Source organism: Adiantum capillus-veneris, chromosome 2 (genome assembly GCF_014529385.1).
Source record: "Adiantum capillus-veneris isolate H3 chromosome 2, ASM1452938v2, whole genome shotgun sequence".
NCBI lineage: Eukaryota > Viridiplantae > Streptophyta > Polypodiopsida > Polypodiales > Pteridaceae > Adiantum > Adiantum capillus-veneris.
The window spans coordinates 59,067,010-59,084,783 of record NC_140932.1 but is presented as its reverse complement, the minus strand read 5'-3'; positions in this window follow the sequence as shown (position 1 = coordinate 59,084,783).

The window sequence follows — 17,774 nt, the reverse complement described above, 5'->3', positions numbered from 1 at the left end:
CTTGTAACTGGTTGAGCACATCCTCAAACAGGTTTATAATTGATCATAGATCTAACACCACAGTTCACTGGGAAGATTCTCCTTATATGGATGTACTACCTAGATCACTGAGTCCGAAAATGTGGATTGGGTCCACTTATGATAGTTAAGGAGATAGAGTAAGCAGACCCAGGAGAAGAGACCAAACCTGATTTCATTACCCAAGATCTGACAGAGACTGAGGAGTATGTACTTAAATAACTTCTCAAGGAATTCAAGGATATATTTGCTTGGACATATCATGATATAAAAGGTGTTCCACCTTCCGTGCTGCAACACACAATCCCCATGAATAGCATGGCTAAACCATTTCAGCAATGACCATACCCAATGAATCCTTAATATGCAAAGATCGTTCAAGAAGAGATTGAAAAGCTTGTGAAATGCGGATTCATATACCCTATTGAGCACTCAGAATGGGTTTCTCTGATAGTGATTGTGCCAAAAAAGAATGCGAAACTCAGAGTGTATGTGGATCTCAAGAAGGTCAATGCCGCCACTAGGAGGGACAATTACCCCTTGCCATATTCAGAACATGTGCTTGAAAGAGTTGTAGGCAACATGGTGTTTGGTCTAAACGCTATATTACCCATAGAGTTTTTAATTCCAACTCTACGAGTAGCAAAACGATACAAATGGACAGGGCATGAGCTCTCTTCAAGAATAAATGATCTTGAAAAGCTAGATGAACTACGATTGAGAGCTGTAGCTTCGATCTATGCTAAAAAGAGAAGACAAAAATAGTTTTTTGACAAGCATGTGCACACGAAAGAGTTCAAAATAGGTGATTATGTACTTGTTTATACCTTGAAGCAACATGCCAAGAAACTTAAAAAGCGAGGGATGGGACCCTTTGTGATTAGTGACCTATCACAAAGTGGAGCTGTCAAGCTTGCTACATTACCAGGTGAGAAAATGCCAAATTGGATTAGTGGGTGTTGATTAAAGAAATATCATTTACCACTAACATAGGATATGCTTCAACAAATCCATCAAGAAAAAAAACGGATGAAGGATATGGGAAGAAGCCCAAGAAGAAGCAAAAGTACGCATTGCAAAAAGACGGCTTCTACGACAACAACAACAGTGTGGCTCACCTTTGCGAATAAATGCGATTCGACTCTAACGAATTTTGATGAAGACACGGTGGAGCCAATAATTCAGTCAAAGTGGGTAGCAATCAAGTTGATTGACAGCATTGCTTGATTCTGGAGCTCAAGAAAATTTGATCTCTTACAGATTATACAAACAGCTCAAGCTCAAAGGTCAACTACATCCTACTCCACAAGTGCTTGAAAGTAGTACATCACATTCGCTAAAAACATTGGTTTGGATTATATTGCACGTACAACTACATCAATATATTTATCCACACAAGTTTTATGTGGTCGAGGATGAAAGCACACAATACCCCATGTTGTTGGGACAACCATGACAAAAAGACTATAATGTGCAGATAGATTGGAATGCGGATGCGGTCAAAATTCAGCATGCACAAGAACAACAGGTGGTCACCTTTGCTCAGCAACCCCGCAAGAACCAGATGGCAGCAACACATTTAGTGGATAAATAACCAAAAGGATGGGGGCCACGAAAGAACAACACGATACCCATGGCGACCAAACAAGGAACTGCCAACCACTCCAACCATAAAACAACATCGACCGCAATCAAAAGATCAAGGTTAGCAACACGAGAAAAACAAGTATGGGTGCGGAAGGATAGAGGTGACATGGCAGACAAACCACAATACAACAAAAGAAGTCAACAGAAGCAGACAGTTCAACCAAAAACCAAGGGAATAAAAAAGATATGGATCCCAAAGAAAATGCTCAATGACAACTTAAATACGATTGCCATTTGGATCTCTAAACCAAAGCAACCGGAACTCCCTTTAGTACAAGCAACATCAGCATGCAGACACACACAACATACGAAACCGGCAAACCAATCTATGTGGGTGCCAATCAGCAGCAAAACAATGACAACCGCGGAAGTAGCAATAAACCTACAAAAACCAGCAAAACCAAGCTACAAATGGAAAGAAAAAGAGACAAAGACTATGGCCAATTCCGCCACAAAAATTCTCTCCAAGGAGACGACTACGGCCATATCGACAATAGCGGCAAACCAATCGACTTTTGCAAGAAAGACGATCAAACAAAGAGTGGTAGAGTTACAAATTTTACTTGCAAAGAAAATCTCCTGACCAAATCAACAACAAATAGGAAACCTCGACGGCGAATGCCAATAAGCATATTGCTTATACCCTCCTCTTGCACAACATTAAGTTTTCCATGCATTGACCGAGCATGCATCATATAGGGCCACATTACATGGCCAAGCATTAGCACAATTTTTCACTCCATGCACGGCACATACACCAAGGTGATACCTTGTCGTCAGGAAGGACTCCGGCTAGGAGGGGAGAGGCATTCTCAAATGTGGACCCAATGGAAGAAAGAGCAAAAAAAAGGCATGTTTTTTGACTATTTTTAAGGGTTGTTGTTTGATTGCAAATTTTTCTTGACTAAACCAAGTACATATGCCCTTATATAGCATGAATAGACAAGTAAATGGGACCAAACGCCAAATCAAGTCCCTATAGGTAAATATAGCCATTTTTCGGGCAAAATATTGAAAAAACGGAGAAATCCGGCCATAAAAATTGCATGTGAGTGTATATAGTGTTTTGTGATGATGTTTTTGATTTATTATGAGTTTTTGGGATTTTTTGGGTTTAATTTGCTATTTTTCTTTTAATTTTACTAATTTTCGGCACAAAAACGTCAAAAATATAAAAAGCAGGTAAAAAACGATCATAATGAGAAACAAAAAATAGGGGGATGATCAGTGACTATAGGACAACCTATGGTACAATGGAGGTGCAATTATGTGAATTGGGCGCAAAGCGTGTTTTGGCCAGATTTTGACAGAAACGTCAAATTTCTCGTAAACTGGGCAAATGGAGTCCAAATCGAGAATTTTTTGAGACTAAACCGCATCTTGCAAGAAGTTGGGAGCACATGTCAAATTTCATGGAAAGTGGTTCGGGGACCCCCATTATAAGAAATTTTCACTTCATTTTAAGCTCATTTCTACTATTGACTTTTGAGAGAGAGCTCCTGCCACCTAGAGCGAACGAGACTTCTAGCAGCTTCTACGATGCGCACGACCACCCGAGAGGCTCCAGACATGAGAGGTAGGCTCACCACCTTGAGCTTTTTGCGCATGTTTGTTGTTTTGTCGCGAAAACTAGCGTAGGGTTCACACGGGAAGAGGGCAGTAGAGACCTACAGGTAAAAGTGACCACCTAACGGCTAACCCAAAAGCAATGAGACTTCATCGGCAGCTTACCCTAGCATAGGAGACCACTTTTGGATGCCCAAATGCAGTAGAAAACCATCGGGAAAAACCCTAATTCGTAGAACCCCACAAGAGGCCACCAAATGGGAAATCGGCGGAAAGACGCCCAAATTCTACCAAAACTCATGGATAGGAGCATCTCGACATGCTCGAAAAGTCTATATAGCCCACATGGCCATACAGTGACCCAAAGCGGCACTAAACTTCATAAATGGCATCAGACACACAAAGCGTCAAATAGCTCTCGCGGCCAAACCGCATGTCCGTTTGCCACCAAACTTCACGAGCGGCTTTCCTATACCATTAACAACCAAGTCCTATGGTGGTAGACCACCACAAGTCATCTACGACATGTAAACACAACCACGGGCGCTTCTAGAGCGACAAATTGCCAAATGAAGTTCCGGTGAAGCCAAAGACAAAAACCACATGGGAAGGATCCCCAAGGGACCGTGAAGCTATGGAGACTAACATCAAGAAATTTTATTGCCCTAAAGTACTCTAAGAGTCAAAAAACAGCTCAGAGGCTCTGAAATCCACATAGGGAGTTTCTTTCTATCAATTTGACTTTTTTGTTGAAATAGGGCTTAAAAGGGGACTCAGGGGGACTCAGGGCAGGTACCAGTAGCACCTCCAATATAATTTTCATCAGGAGACATCCTATGCGTAGGATGTCTCAAGGCCAATTCTGGGCATCAACCCCAACATCTCTCATCACACAGTGCTTCTGAAAAGCTTGTACATGCTAGCCACCAAGTTTCACTACATTTGGACAAAAATTGACCTCATGTGCACCAAAAAACGCAAAGTTAGGGCATAGAGGCAATAATGGGCCATAGACCTACCAAAACTTGTCCAAATCACATGAAACTTGCACAATATACTCATGAGCACATTGCGAAGCTATCTATGTGGTCATATGTGAAAAATGATGAAATAGACATCCTACACGTAGGATGTCTAAATGACTCAAATTGGCCCCTAGCTGATTTTTTTCAATTCCAGATCTCTTTATGACACCTTTATAAGCCCATACATTAAGTTTCAAGCCATTCCCATCACATTTGGCCCCCAACACCTCCAAGATGCACTTTTTGAGCCTAAAAACACTACACATGGTCTCACCAACACCAATTCTTGTCCAAACAAAATCCAAGAGCAGGGCCATGTTCCACATGCCAAGAGCTACCCCCAGAACCAATTTCCAGCCATTTTGATGAAATAGACATCCTACACGTAGGATGTCTCAAGTGTGATTTTGACCTTCTATGGAAGAAATGAAATCATGGGAGCCATTACCTTGGTGCAAGAAGCTCATATATCAAATTTCAACCCATTTGAATATCATTTTCCACCTGTTGAGGACATCCTACCAATTTGTGAGCCTAAAGCCTGAATTTTCCCAGAAATGCACTTTTTTGATGCCCAAACCCAATTCCAATCACATAGCCATGTTGCACAAGTCAAGGGCTACCAACATACCAAGTTTCACCAAAAACAAATGAAATAGACATCCTACGCATAGGATGTCTAAATGATAATTTTTTGCTGGAACAATACTGTGAGTACATGCAGAGTTTCCCTAGTTTCTTTTAAGTTTTATTTTCAATTTTCAAGTCATTTGGATAGTTAAAACTCAATTTCTCAGCTCATATGGAAAAAACACTAACTTTGGACTACTGAGTGCAACAGGATCCATGGCAGCCGCAAAATCACCGGCAAAGAAGAAGAGGATGACAATAAAAGACTATTTAGAAGAAGTGGAGCCATTTGTGATCCCAGAAGGAACCCTGAAGCCAACCAGCACATGGATTCAGGATGATTTTCTAGAGTCCATGATTTGAAGATCTACCAAGGAGTGTTCAAAGATCCTGAAGGAAATGCAATCGAGCTACCCATCATATCACGAGAGCTGAATGAGTTTGTCAAAAGCGAGATGGGAGATTACCTACAGAAGATAGATCTCCATAACTACTTTGAAGCTTTGGCGACAGGAATTGACATCAAAAGAGTGTGGGAATTTGTTACCACTATGAAAGAAGATGGAGTGGCCCGAGTCACTGATCTGCAGGGCAAGCTGGATACCATGATTGTCATCACAGAGAGGGTGGTGGCAGCTGCACTAGACATATCCAACAAGGGAGATAGTGTAACCAAGAGAAGAGATGAATTCAAAGTCTACTCAGAAAAGAAGAACAACTACACTTTTGAAGATATTGCAAACCCTAAAGTGGCTTCATGAGCCAGCTCTACAACCAATACTTCCACATGTGCACAAAGCCACCACAGAAGTACAGAATGCCACCTGGATCCATTGCCACCACCTTCACCTGGGCAATGCAGAAGAGCAAGCCAAAAGTGATCAATTATGCTGCCTACATCCATGACAACCTGGTGAAGATGGGGAACAAGAATCCCACCTACATTGTACCTGGTGAGCTAATAACAAAAGTGGTTTATGGAGCACTGCATGCCAAAGGAAATTGGCCTGAACCACCTTCACAGAATGATTGGCTAAAGCTAAAGGAAGATAAGGAGGAAGAACCGCCCAAAGCACCCAGAGTTGCCACGCGTTTGAAGCGTCGGTTAGAAACCGTGCTAGAAGAGCCGCCGGAGCCGAAGAAAGGAAAGAAGGAAAGTGTACAAGTGCCGATCAAAGAAACCCAATCACAAAAAAGCGGCGCGGCTAGAAAGATTAATGGAAAGCTTTAGAGATGAAAGAGCACTCAAGGGGGATTTGAACGAGCTGTGGAAGCCATCACTAGAAGCCATGTTGGGATCATCTTGAAGGGTGCACCGAGATCGGTTTGAAGACTACATAAAAAACTTTGAGATTTTAGATGCTACAATCGAAAATATCGTGAATATTCCATTTACAGAAGAAGAAGTGGATGAAGTACGATGGCAACTGCTAGAAGAGCAGGAAGGCCAAGAAAGAGAGCGAAAGACCAAGGGGGACCGGGACTTCAAGAAGAAGCCATCAACTCCAACGTCAAGCAGGGAGTCCAGCCCACCGCCATCACCACCTCCTCTTAGTCCTCCACAAACATAACAAAAGGAGGATGAACAAGAATATTCAAAGCAAGAGAAGAGCCAAGAGAAAGAGCAGAAAGAAGAAGCTGAACAGAAAGAGGAGAAGTTAGATCCAGAAGAAAGAACTTCAGTACATTTCTTGATCTCCTAGCTGCGGGTTATTCTAGTGGAACTGAAAGAGATGGCCACAGATACAGTGGACCTACAGCCACCAACCAATGATTAGGATGTGGTGATGCACAAGCTAATCGGGCTTAGAGCAAAATCATTGGCCACGGAGAGTGAGATTGCTAACCTCAAAACCATTGAAGTTCAGATCAAGGCTGAAGTAGACACACTACAAAAACAAAGCCAAGAGCATATAGAGAAACAAACAAATCTGCAAGCCAGCCTGGCCACGGCATTACAAAGATGCCAGGAGATGGAATGAGAAAATCAGGTAGCATATCAAAGACTTCAAAGAGCCGAAGAAGAATACAAGAAAATCAGCAAGTCATTGACAGATGCAGAGAGAGAAAGGGACAACCTGACTCTACAACTTGCTGAAGAGTCCAAAGAAGTGGAAACACTTAGGAATGCCAAGGAGAAGGAAAAGATTGAGCATGAGGCGAGCCAGGATGAGGTAATACAGCTGAAAGATTAGATTAAATTCAAAGATCAAACCATCCAACAGCTACGAGCACCTCCTGCCAGAGTCAGAGCTGCTAGCTCGACTCACACCACTTCAGAGACTGAGCTATATGAAGAACAAATGAAGGAGCTCCAAAAGGAGTTAACATTAGAGAAAAGGCGAAGGCAAAGGTCATTTGTCATGCAAAACCGCCTAGAAGAAGAAAATCAGGCCATGAAGAATGAGCTAGAAGCCATCAAGAGAAAGCTTGAGGAGGCAGAAAAGATAAATGCTGATCTAAACGAGCTCTTAGTTAACATGGGAGAGCAAGCAGAAGAGGAAAATAAAACATTGTAGAAGCAGATAGAAGAGCTAAGAGGCCAGCAACAAACGGAAGAGCAGCAGTTTAGCACCGAGCCAGCAACCATGGAGGGAATTGACATAGAAAATGTGTCAAATCCCATGGACACCAATTTGCAAGAGGACATCCTGGTAGGACCCGCACAAGAGCCACAAGATCTCACACAAGAAGAAGAAGTGAAGCTGCAAAAGGCCATAGAAGCGGCAGTCAAAGACACAGCCAGAGAAGCATTGGAGTGGGAGCAGAGGGTGTTTAAGTCGATGACTATTCTTCGTTGTGAATGGCTACAGCCCTCTCTCCCATATCCTCTGCTAAAATATGAAGCTGCCACAATCAACAAACGAATAAAAGAGGAGCCAACAGTGCCATTGTACAAAGAAGATATCTCCAAACCTGAAGGAGTCAAGGTGATAGTGGACTCTCAGCCCAGGTGGAGAAAGGCATGGCTGACAAGTATCCTCAATATCTAATCCATCTGGTAGAGGCTCCTAAAGTGATCAGAGATAACCTCAGTTTTTCCCTCAACCAAGGATGAGGACGTGGAAAGACCATGAGCTGCTGCAGAGAAGCCAACCCACTTGGCTAAATTACGCGAAGCTGCCAGGCTTTAAGGCAGGCGAGAGAATAAGTGAGCAATACATGGTGAAAACCCTAACGGGCGCCATCAAATTGTTCACTGGCTCGCCTAACCTATCTTGCATGATGATGAGAAAGATATGTAAAACACTTTTGGCAGTCTTCGAGACCTTCAAACCAGGCCAGGAGATAGATAGTATCTTCTTCTTTTAAGATACATACGTATGTGCATACAATCTGTCTGGTCAGCCTTCTCATGAGGTGATACATGCATTGTATCAAAGGATTATGTTTTTGCCATCTTATCACCTCCACACCTTCAAAGAAGCCTTCTACACCGGATTCTTCACAATCAGCACAGATATATTCGACCCGACGCTACTGGCTCAACATGCGAGATATGAGTCACTTCTCAAGATGCGAGAAAGCCTACATTGAAGAAGCATCTCAACAGCCATGTCGGCGACGACATGAACAAGGAACGGGGGAGTGTTAGAAGCTGAACACACCCTATGGAAAATGACTGCCCAGCAGAATATTATTTTTTGTAATTATTCATTTATCGAGAAAAACCGATATTTCACCTTTGTAAATATTGGAGCTTAGAGAAGTTTCCAGATTGTATCCCATTTTTGACAATTAGATTGAGTAGATGGTTAAATTGAAACATTAGGGTTTGAGATTGTAGGGTATTTATACCATTTTTTGACCTTAATGAAAGACCTTTGTCATTTTAAAAAAAGTTCAGTCTCGGAGTAAGCGTACTGTGTACGAGAGAGAGAGTGAGAGTTTCATCTTGATGCTACGCGTGCACTGGTGGGTCGGAATTCAGTGAGGAGAAGTGCAACGTGTTTTCCCCGACGAGAGCTACGCGCCAACACCTACATTGCGGGCGTACGGTCTGGTTTTGCAAGCTCGACCTACAAGCTTCATCTGGTGATTCGGTGAGCATACGTTGTCCATTTTTGCATTGCAGCATATCCACGTTTTCACATCGAATAGAGCTACACATTTGGCACTTTAGATTTTGAAAACAACGACCTACAGATTTCGGCCAGACATCCTATGTGATTTTGCACCAGGTGTTTAGGGTTCGGATTTTGGTTCATGGACCTTAGGGAGAGCGACCTATTGGTGTTAGTAGGGTCTCCTTCAAGTTCTATGGAGTTTCGAGAACGTTTGATGGGTATTCGGCTCTTGGAAGCGTTGTAGTAAATCTCCTCTTAAGCACTCTTGAAGGCTGTAGCTTAGACATTGGGTAGAGACCTCTGTAGGAATTAGTCAAGAGTCGGTCAAGTGTAGATTGACACCCTATGCTTGCTTCCACGCGCCTACGGGTCGAGCTTCATCCTTAGCTGACAAATCTTGTTAGGTGAGTTCTATTTGTGCTGACGTCCGTCGTGGCGTATCCGCCAACACACACCTACACACATCACCACACAACCTCACTTCACAAAAAATTCCAGCACATGTCACACTCACACGACCTTGTTTCACACCACTAACACCTCTCTCTCTCTCTCTCTCTCTCCCTCTCTCTCTCTCTCTCTCTCTCTCTCTCTCTCTCTCTCTCTCTCTCTCTCTCTCTCACTCACTCACTTTGCACACACAAACCTCGGCTCAAGGTTGCACCCAACCACAACGACACTAGAAAAATACAGCAAAGCCAACAAATAAGACATGGGAGTGGGGGACTGATAAAACAATGGGGGCAATAGCAAGCTTTTCATTCCACCAAAACCTGTTTACAAATGTACCTTCGTGCTATGGCAAAGCACACTCCTCTTGCGCTTCTCTTCTGCACTGCAAAAGGCTCCCTGAGCCTTGGCTTCTTCAAATTATGGATTCCCAAAAGCCCCGACTTCAAAAATTCATCCCTTATATTACAAAAAGGGCCCTTATATTGAGTCCTCTCCTTTCTAAAAACAAAAAAAAGGGGGTTTTTTCTTAGCTTGTGCGACTGCCAAGGGCTCATTTTTTACTTTTGACCTCTCAGTTACATCCCGTTTAGCATGTTTGATGAGGTGGTGAAACGTCGTGAATCATCCAAGTTCATATGCATGTGAAGCACCTGAATTTAGGCCTCATTTGATTTCCACGGCACCGTGACAACCCAGAGACTCCTCCTTTTCCTTCAATAAAAAGGAGAAGCCCCCTTTGTGGACATGGGAACAACACCCCAAAAGGTTCTACCATGTCATCAACTTGCTTTCATGAGTCAGGCTCCATACGGCCATGTATTTGCACCACCAACCGCCGTGCATGCAGCGCCAGGGCGTTCGCCCCAGCAGACGACATAGTTGAGCTCATAGAGCTCTCTCTTCACTTCACAAGATAAGCACCGAGGGTTGCACCTTGCAGGTCTTATACCATGCATTTCTAGACTTAGGCATCCCATGTGGGTATTTTTTATTTCCACGTGGTAGGTCACAATGTCCTCCCCTTAAAAACCCCTCCTAAAGTCACCACAAACATTTAGAAAATAACCTTTCTTCCTTCCATCTTCCACAACTTGTACTTGGGTGCTCATGGGTCCAATGGTCAAGCCCTAAAATGCCACTAGAAGGTGGCAACCCCAACTCTAATCATACCAATGCTTGCCTCATTTTGATTTTACTGCACCCTCCACCCCGAGCTGCCAAAAATAGAAAAAATTATCTGGCATTGCACTACCAGTAGTTGGGTCAAACTTCAGCGGGCTGTAGCTCTCAAATTATGGCATCCAATTAACATGCAGTCACTTTTTGCTAACTTCCCATGCTGAGCACTAGACTTGCAAACATTGTCGAGCTTCCAAAAACTGATAATGGCACATTTTGCAAGGCAAGATTAGAATCAGCCCTCGTCAATCATTTAAATGCCCATAACATTCTCATGTGGGATCCAATTCTCAATTTGAAAGGATTTGCGTGGCCCGAAAATTGAGATCTTTAGTCCTATATAGTGACATAAGATGTGGCCATCTCTCCCCATCTCCTTTACCCATTGGGGATTTTCAAATCCTTGTAATTTTAAACTTCAATATCTTCACATCGGGGCCCCGCTTAGTGAGCTGTGTAGACTGGCTTCCATAGCATTTTGAACACTACATTCATGGATGCTATCCTAGAACTCCAAACACTTTAACTTGCCCTCTTTTGAAGGGGGTATACATATTGTGACAGCATGTGATAGATATTTTAACTTATGTACAAAGGATGTAAAACCTTGGGCACTAGAAGGAGGCTCCATAAGAACTAGAGTTTTAACATTCTCTGGATCCGCTGCAATTCCATTCTACAATACCACGTGGCCCAATAATGATGCTTGCGGTTGTGGTAGCTTACATTTTTTTGGGTTCAAGTGACCTCCTTCTTCATCAAAACTTTGAAAACATAGCCTTCACTTCAACATATGATCCACCCTTGAGCTATAGCACCCAATGTCATCCATGAAAACTCCAATAAGCTTGGCCAACTAGGGATCAAATACCCTATTCATCCAATCCTAAAAAATGGAATAAGCATTCAGTAATCCAGATGTCATTTTGCAATAAGAAAAACAATCCCATGGTGAGATAAATGTAATCTTAAGTTGGTATTTAAAAGAAATTCCTATCTGAAAGTAATCTAGAAACCCATCTATGATGGAATACCTCTCATGACCAACTACCTCATTTAGGATCTCATCCTAAAATGGCAATGGACAGTGATTCCTTTCGGTTGCTGCATTCAATGGTTTATACAGTTGATTGCACACCCGCCACTTCCCATTCTTCTTAGGAGTGATAACCACCAAGGAGACCACTCAGATTCCTTCACGGTGTATATAATACCTACATCCAATAGTTGGTTGATCTCTTGCCAAAGAGATTCCTTCTGCATTTCTACCAACCTCCTTAGCTATCTTTGAAGAATGAGCTTGATGCTATAATGGAGTCTAGTTTACATCCTGACAATGAAGTTGTGGAAGTATTCTATGTGGAAATGTATCAAGTCATAGAAGCCTTTAAAGAAAACCAATGTTTCAAGGAAACACTTGGCCCAGAGGTCCATGTCGAAACTAGATACAACACTGTAGCAAAGAAGGTGAAACCGGTAACTTCACCCTTACCACCCAACAACAATGAAAAGATTGAGTAGGAATCTTTTCAAACCAAGTTTGAGGAATCGTAAAAAGATTAGGCATCCCTTCACAAAGGAATATTTTTAGAAGTTGGAGATTGGTTGTGAGGAGTTTGTTACAAATGAGGAGACAAAGTGCTATAAAGAAATTCCTTCAAAGCATGGTAAGGCTTTTCAATTTGATCCATATGAGCTACGATGTATTGATCCTTCTATTGTAGCTCCTATAATAATTTTTACAATACCTCATGTACTTTGGAATCTATATCATATTCCAATTCCAAAGTCTCATTTTCCAAATTTAGTAGAGCTATTGAGTGAAAAGATAAAAATGAGGATTCTAGAGCCTTCTTGTGTTCCATACGCAAATAGGTGGTTCACAGTTCCAAAGAAGAACGGCGCTCTATGCTTCATCCAAGATATGCAACCACTGAAGAAGGTGACAATTAAGAATGTAGGTATAGGTCCAATTGTGGATGAGTTTGCAAAGGCATTTGCAAGGGAGGAAATCTAATCAATGGGGGACCTGTACTGATGGTATGATCAATTTCATCTTGTAAACGAAAGCAGAGACTTTACAACCATGAGGACACCTTCAGGTTTAGTAAGAATGTCTATCTTGCCACAGGAAGTAATCAACTCGGTTTCACATATGATAATGGATGAATAAGGTCTCATGTGACTTTATAACTCAAATCACAATGCGTTTCATTGATGATTTTCCTATCAAAGGATGTGAAGAAGGTGAGAAAGATGAAGCTTTGGATCTCAGAGGGTGCAGTAGACTTGTGAAAAAACACACAAATGATTGTGATAAAATTTTGTATAGGTTTGAGGAAATGAATCTTACTTTGTCATGGAAAATGTCTATGTTTGGCGTCAATGAAGTGCTCAATGTTGGGAACATGTACGGGCCATATGGTAGAAAACCTTTCCCAACAAAGGTGGATGACATCCAAAGAACGAAATAAACATGCACTAGCATCACTAAGGCTAGAAGGTTTTTGGGAGCATGTGTCTTTTATGTTATTTGGATTCCACATTATGCACAAAGTTGATCCTCTTTATCGGTTACTTAGAAAGAATCAAAAGTTTAAATGGACAGATGCACAAGTAAAAGCCATAAAAAAGATAAATAAGTTTCTCTAGTTGACACCAACTTTAAGAAACGTAGACTATGAGTGGAAAAATCCATTGATTGTGATAGTAGACACTAGTCCTACAAGAATTGGATGGGAAACAGTGCAAGATGATGAATAAGGACACATACGTATTGAAATGTGGAGCAAAGGTACTAAGTGCTTGCCAAAGAAACTATCCACATATAAAGAGAGAGTTATGGGGTATGGTTACAGCCTTGAAAAATGGGAAAGAGTACCTAATTGGTGCATGTCTATTTGTAGAAATAGATTGTCTACCACTTCTTGGGATGATTACAAGATGCTCAACGCCAGACATTGCTATGTTGTTGTGGATTGCCTACCTTGAGTCCTTAAATTGTGAGCACATAGCAGGTAAAGATAATACAATAGTAGATATTCTATCAAGGGCAAGGTATGAAGATGAGTAAGAGATGATTGATGAGGGTGATGATGTTGGTAGAAAGTTCTATTTCATCTCTCATATCAAAGATAGCATAGCTATGTTAGCATGTCCAACCCACTTCAGGTTGTTCTTGAAAGAGATTTATGAGGTGATTGGATTCTTATTGGAAGCTACTTGAGTACTCTAGCAAAACAAGATGATTGATCTGAACAAGAATTCAAGAGGATATGTAGGAAAGCGTATGGGTGCTTTTTGAGGGATGGTTACTTGTGGAAGCATCCCAAACAAAAGGGGGTTACACCACAAAGGGTTATATTTTAGTAAAGAGACTCAAATAAAGCTCATGCAAGAGTTTCATAAGAGTCTATGGGTTGGACATAGGGGTGTGTGGAAAGCCTTCTCCATGTTGAGAGAAAAACACGGGTGGAAGGATATGTATAAAGATGTATCTTAATTTGTAGAGTCATGTGTATCTTTTTAAATGTATTCAAATGTACAACATCGTGATGGGTTGCACCCTACATATACACTAGCCATGCACTCTAAATGGGTTGTGGATCTTTGGGTTGTGGATCTATTCACAATGCCTTTACGATTCTAGCAAATGAGATACTTAGGTCTTGCATGGGAGGACCTAACTAAACAGGTTGAAGGGCGAGCATTAAGAGAAAAAACCATAGAAGCTGTATGCCAAAATTCTTTCCTGATAATGTGACTTGTCGTTATGGTTGTGTGAAAACGATCACTGCAAATAGAGGTGAACTAGATGCTGGGAAGCAAGGGAGTTCTTTTCCAAATTAGGAATCTAGCTTTCCCTTACTACAAATTACAATTGTGAAGGAAATGGAAAGAGTGAAAGATGACATCCTTCTATCATTAAAGATTTATCCAAGGCTTGCGAACGAAGAGTTGGTGTGTGGCCAAAATTGTTGCGATATGCTTGATGAGTAGATCATACAACACATAGCTCAACAACTAGCTACATGCCTGCGAAGATGATGTATGGTCAAAAGCCAGTGATACAAATTGAAGATACAATTCCCACACGGAATGTACTACCTTGGCAAGAGGGGATTAGCAGGGTATATCTCCTTGCATTATGTATAAGGAAACTAGAGAGAAGACATGGAGACATCGAGGTTGCAAAACAACAACTAAAAAATACAAGATTGAAAACAAGGACTACATTGATAAGCGACATCATTTCAGGAGCATAGCAATTGTCAGGTGATTGGGTTCCAATGTATGATAGTAGCCTTGATAACCAACGCACAATCATGTGTAAGTTCTCAAAAAGATGGTCTAAACCGTAGGTTGTAAAGCATGTGCATGAAATTGCTACTTAGAGTTTGTCTGAACTTGATGGTACATAACCAAAGTTTTTCATTGCAAGAAAAAGAATCAATGTGTTTAAGAGAAGAGAAGACAATATCCAAAAAAGAAAGATCAAATCACAAGTGAAGATGAAGCATTGGAAACTACTAATGAAGACCAAAGCATGAAAGATCTATGAGAGAATTGAACCTATAGAAATTCAAATGTGGCACATACCAAAGGATGTGCAGCTTTAGAGGGGGTGGATGTCGTGTTGTTGCACGTACATAGTGGAAATGAATACTAGGAGATTTATTTGTGACTTTTTAGATGCATAAGTATATTTACCATAATGTACATATCCATGTATAAATATTTATTAAGATTCCTATTTCATCCTTGTATTTATCTCAAAGATAATCTACTTTTACTTTACCATTAGAAAGTATTATGGGTAAAGGTGTTGATAGTTATGCCTCTTTAGCTTGGGGAAAAAGGCATTGACTCTTTCTTTCTACTCTCCCATTATCACCTCACACTCTAGCTAGTGTAATTTCCCATATGTATATATTCTATGTATTTTCTATATTTTTCTTACATTCCTTTTGTATAGCTACTAGGAAGGTATCAAATCCTAGTCAGACACTAACTTCCATAATTCTCAAAGATGCACCTATGTTAATGCATTATTGTAAGGATTCTTACAAAACTTTGTCTAGGAGCAATTTCATGCTTTGATATTTCATGAGGTTTCCATTGAAATCAATTGAAAATATAGGCTAAGGGGCCCACAAGAAGACTTTTGATGCCAAAAATATACCCTATTTTGATGTTCTTGTACACATGGCTCCCATACAAATTGAAAAATGTGTATAAAATAGGGGTCATAGCTCATGAGCTAAATTGTTTTCCCCTATTTGGAGCCATGGTTGAGGATATATGCCCAAAATGGTGGACCCTAGTCTGTCCACATCATACAGGGACAACCCATTTCAAACTATGCCAGCTCTTTTTTACGCTGGCTCCTCTCTTTCTTGTGTAACCCTTCACCTATAAAATTAAATCTCTTCTTCCTTGAAAACCACTCATTAGAGAGCAAGAGGATTAATGCCTTATTGTGCTTAGCCATAAATATAAGCCTACGTCTACACTTGTACTTGGGTGCTTAGGGGTCCAATGTTCAAGCCGTGAAATGCCACTAGAAGGTGGCAACCCCAACTCTAATAATGAAAATGCTTGCCTCATTTTTATTTTCCTACACCCTCCACCCCGAGATGTGAAAATAGAAAAAAGTATCTAGCATTGCACTACCAGTAGTTGGGTCAAACTTCAGCGGGCTGTAGCTCTCTAATTAGGCATCCAATTAACATGCAGTCACTTTTCGCTAACTTCCCATGCTGAGCACTAGCCTTGCAAACCCTGTCGAGCTTCCAAAAACTGCTAATGGCACATTTTGAAAATCAAGATTAGAATCGACCCTCGTCAATTATTTAAATGCCCATAGCATTCTCATGTGGGATCCAATTCTCAATTGAAAAGGATTCGCCTGGCCCAAAATTTGAGATCTTTAGTCCTATATAGTGACAGATGTGTCCATCTGTCCCCATCTCCTTTAGCCATCAGGGATTTTCAAAACCTTCGAATTTTAAACTTCAATATCTTTCGCATCAGGGCTCCGTTTGGTGAGGTGTGTAGACTAGCTTCCATAGCATTTCGAACACTACATTCATGGATGCTATTCTAGCACTCCAAACACTTTGACTTGCCAGCTCATTTAGCCTATCTTGAAGCCCTTTGACTTGCCAACTCATTTAGCCTATCTTGGAGCCCTCCTAGAAGCCTCAAAAAATGTATTGGGCATGCATTTCCACCAGCCTTTGCTTGCCTACGCCTTACATACCAGCTTTAACACTTGGCCCCAATCTGTAGGAACCCTTTTCATTGCTTGGCACCACTTCTAGCTTGAATAAAATTTTCTTGCACCACCGTTAACACATAAAACTTGTGTAGAATGAGATGAACTTTGAACATTTTGAAGCAAAAACCAAGGCCATTACCCACTGCTTTGTTGCGGTGTAGGTCACCTCTCCTGTCAGGACACGGGTCCTACGCGCAGGGCCCTACCCTAAGGGGGGGTCACGGACCCCGGCCACGGGCCAGCTAGCAGTGTGGACATGGGATCCTAGGGCTAAGAGCCTATAAGTATGGGCGGTTGGGAGGTGGATCCAGGTCTCTAGCTCCTAGGGTTCTCATATTGGTATCAGAGCAAGGTGGGAGGAGGAAGAAGGGAGCTATGGAAGGGGGGAGATGGAGGTAGACCATGGAGGTCTCGCATGGAGTTTTCTCTCTCTCTCTCTCTCTCTCTCTCTCTCTCTCTCTCTCTCTCTCTCTCTCTCTCTCTCTCTCTCTCTTGCCTATGCAAGGCTATGGAGGTTTCTCTCTCTCTCTCTCTCTCTCTCACGCCTGGAAGGAGGAAGAAGAGCATGCCATATACGTTCAATTTTGAAAAAGCAGGTCGAAGTGGAGCTAGACATGAAAGCAAGAGCACTGTGGGCATGGATCCTTGGGTATACAGTGCTGTGGGCATGGCCCCTTGGTTAGCGAGAGCGTTGTGGGCATTGCCCCTTGGTTATACAGTGTAGATTCGGACGCCAACAAGCAGGCGGAGGGAACCTCCCCTTGCTCTCACAACGAGGCACGATCGGCCTGCATCGTTTGGCTTCGGAATTGCTCCAAAGAGGAGCGCCATGGCCCGCTCATAAGATCTCGTCTCTTCACCGGGGCCATCCAGGCAAAGGAACGCCCGCTGCAACCATCACCTTCGTCC